This window comes from Cotesia glomerata, linkage group LG3 (assembly GCF_020080835.1).
Source record: "Cotesia glomerata isolate CgM1 linkage group LG3, MPM_Cglom_v2.3, whole genome shotgun sequence".
NCBI lineage: Eukaryota > Metazoa > Arthropoda > Insecta > Hymenoptera > Braconidae > Cotesia > Cotesia glomerata.
This window is the reverse complement of record NC_058160.1, coordinates 692,160-696,508: the sequence shown is the minus strand read 5'-3', so window position 1 is coordinate 696,508 and position 4,349 is coordinate 692,160.

Sequence of the window (4,349 nt, the reverse complement as noted above, 5' to 3'; positions counted from 1 at the left end):
CCCCGAGAAATAAGTAAGGAGCATCTTTTAAGTTGATAACAGAAGCGCCTTTAAATATTATTTTAATTTTTATCACTATTATAAATATATTATTAATATTAATAGTAATATTATTTTAATTTAGAACAAAAATCCGCGTATTGATATTGAGTTTTAAAAATTAATTATAAAGACCCACATACAGCAGTGAAACAAAGAAATTTATTGTAGTGTAAAAGTGATGAACGCTTTACCACGTTAATTGTTTCTTATTATTAATTATATTGAGCGAGATAATTGCAACTACGACTGCTAAAAATTTTCCACTGCCAATTATCAATTTATTTTATTGATATTATTATAAATTATTTCAAATTTATTAAGGGTCTGAATTATAAAAAATTTTATATTGTAAAATTATTGAAAAATTATTATAAGTAGTTTGATTTTTTAATATAAAATTTTATAAACTAATCAATTTTTTTAAATTTTAATTCTTACAGCTAACATTTGAGTACTCTAAAATTTTTATTGACCCTATTGTAAAAATGTAATACGACATGCAAATCTGCTCAATGAGAAATTTGAAGGTTTTTTTATCAAAAGGTGACAAAATAACTCGGGCCAAAATTTTTGCCTTAATTTTAAAATAAATCACTTAAATATTTATTACTAAGCCGAAAATATTGGTCTTGTTAAAAAAAAAAATTGTAAAAAATTTAATTTTATAAAAGCAATGTCTCTGATGATTTTTTTTTTACGTAATTTCAAAATAAAAATTCATAATTAATGATTCAAATTTTTATTAATTACTAGCGGACGCGATAGACGTTGTCCTGTACACACGTCTTAAATTTAGAAATTTTAGGAAAGAGCTTGTATAGTTAAAAACATCATTAGTTAACAATATGCAATGGGCATTCCTCAATAATTAACATTTTCGTAAATATAAGTCCATTCTGATTTTATACTCATCCAGACCTTTCATTTGAGTACCCACATCAATTTTTCATATATTTTATATATATATTATATGTATGTATATATGAAAAATATATCAAAATGCATGTGGGTACTCAAATGAAAGGTCTCGATGAGTGTAACATCGAGATGAGCTTATATCTTTAAAAACTTCAATAATTAAGAAATTACATTGTATCTTGTCAACTAATGATATTTTTAACGATATAAGCTCATTCCCATGTTACACTCATCGAGACCTTTCATTTGAGTACCCACATCAATTTTTCATAAATTTATATATATATTATATATATGTATATATGAAAAATATATCAAAAATGCATGTGGGAACTCAAATGAAAGGTCTCGATGAGTGTAACATGGGAATGAGCTTATATCGTTAAAAACATCATTAGTTAAAAAAATACATTATCATTCGTTAATTATTAACATTTTCGTAAATATGTCCATTATGATTTTATACTCATCGAGACCTTTCATTTGAGTACCCACATGATTTATTTTTTTTTATAAAATTAAATTTTTAACAACTTTTATTTAAAAAATTTTTTATAAAAAATTAACACCATTAATTATTAATTGTTAATTTTGAAATAAAAGCAAAAATTTTGGCTCTAATAATAACACTTAAATAATAATAATTGTTCGCCTCTGTCCTTCTTTTCTCAATTCGGTAAATTTTGTAAATTTTCTTGTAGGACAATTTTTTAAAAAAATTAATTATTTTAGAATGCGACTCTCGCGAATAAAATATTTTATAAGAATGACGGTACTTTAGTATCTTAATTAATTAATTGAACATATAAATATATAAATAAATAAATAAATAAATATATGGATGAGTAGAAGAAAAGTAAACGCGCAACTGCAAATGTCTATGTAATTAAAGATCAGTGGAATATAGTATAATTAAATTTGATTAACAATTGAATTTGTTTAAAAATATCAACTAGCGGTTTTAAAAAATATTGTATGTAAATACCGCAGTAATGATCTCAATTCATCGATTGGCAGAAGTTTTAATTTTTTTCTGCTTATTAATTGTAAATGAAATATAAAATTGAATTTGATAATTCATTTAATTGTATCTATATGTATTTAATTGTACGGTAAATTGTAGGATTTAAATAACGCGAAAGCGTTTGTGTGGCAGAAAAAAAATACTAGAAAATTATTAATTTTTTTTTTTTATATTCGTGACTTTTAAATGAAAATTTTTTAATTTTTTAATTGTCTTTATTATTATTATTATTATTTTGAATTATTACTACTACACTAGTGAGACAATTGCTACTATTTTTGTAAATGATACATAGAAGTGAAATTAATGTAAAACAAGATTTTGATATTTAAAAAATGTAATTGTAATACTTGGAAACATATTTTTGAGACAAACAATAGGCCAATACTGAACGATATAATCTAAAAAAAAAAAATAAAAAGAAGAAAAAAAAATAGTTAATCTTTTACACAAATAAAACTATTTTCGCATAATAAATTTGTGTGGTTTTAGTTAATAAATAACTGTAGTAATAATAATAATTACCGAAGTTTATAGCTGAGAAAATAATAAATAGTAATTATTTATTACTAATTAATATTCTCAAAAGCACAAAAAATAAAAATGAAGATGATAGATATTTTTTTTATTGTCAAATTAAAATTAATAAGTAATAATACTATAACAAAATTATATTTTTTATTTCATTCACATTTATATGGAACAAATAGTTAAATACCGTAGATAAACTCTGATAATTCATAATAAATATAACAATAACATTTAACAGACAAAAAAAATAATAATAAATATTATTATTATAATTATTATAAAAAAAAATTTATTAATATCAATCAACATGTGAAACAATTAATATTCACTGCCAAATTGTGATAAATGTGTTTTTTCACCAAAACATCCAATAGCAGATAAAAATTAGTCGGTATTATTAATTATTTTTTGACTTAATTATAAATTACGCTGTTGTTATTTCTTATATCACAAATATATTGTAGCAATAATTTTAAATAATCTCTCAAGAAATAATAGTACGAAATTGTTTTTTTTTTTTTTTTTTTTTTGTATAAAATAAAATTTTTAACGTCGCTCTAAATTATACTATTAGTAATTTAAATTAACTTGTCAGGCGCTTAAGTTTATTTGGTTTGTTATTAATAGAATTTAAATAAACACATGTACAGTGCCTTGACCACAAGAAGAAATAACAAAAAAACATAAATAGCGCCTTTGAACAATTGAAGACGAATAAAAGTAATAACAATTAAAATAAAATCAGATATTACTATCACAATTATGATTTTTCACTTTTAAATACTGCAATTAACGGCAACCGACAGCAATTATTATTATTATTATTACAATTTATAAATAAATAAAAATATTAGTTAGATTATATATTATTATAGAATAATTGTATAACACTGTACAGCCCATAATAAGAAAAATTTAAAACGTAATCGCGAATGATAGTTTAATCCTAAATTTATTATTATTATTATTATTCTTATTATTATTACTATTAAAAATTGTCAATAATAATTATCAGTTATTTTCTATGCTATTAATTTCCTCTTAATAATTATTAATCCAATAAATCACGTTACTAAAGCCAAAAGGGTGCATCTCAAAATATACTTTATAAATATTGTAAATGTATTTATATATATTTTGGCTTTGAAGGACCAAAAGGGCGTATAAAAAAAATTTTTTTTTTCCAATCAACTAAAAAATGTATAAAAATAAAGAAAAACGCAGAGAAAAATTTTTTTTTAAAATACACTCTTTTGATTTTAAGAAAAAAATTTTTTTAAAGCCTAAAGGGCATATATGAAAAAATAGTCAAAGTAGCGTGTAAGAACCTCCGAACGTCGAGATCTAATGAAAAAATGATTTTAGAAAATTGAACTGAAAATACTATCACAGCCGAATTTTTTGAAATTGTCAATTTAAGAAGTTAAAAATTTAATTTTTTTCAGTGAATTTTCCCAAAATACAAAAAATTGAAAATTTTAAATTGGGATGTATTAATGTTTTCAGTCTCATTTCTAAAAATAAATTTTTCATTAAGGTAGTACAAGCACCAAGGCAACTTTTGATGAGAGGCTTGATTTTTTTTTAATATAAAGTTTAAATATGTCTAAATAAATTATGAAAATTTGAAGGAGATTGCCCGATTATTTAAATAAATAATTAACTTTGAAGTTGAGGAACTTAACATTGGTCTTATGGAGTAACCTCCAAACATTGATACATTTTAGTTCATTTCGTGATGCATTTTTATCGATTATTGTACTAAATAAAAAAAAAATGCATGGAATTTTAATTTGAATATTAAAAGGTCGCTCGAAAAAATCTAAAGTAATGC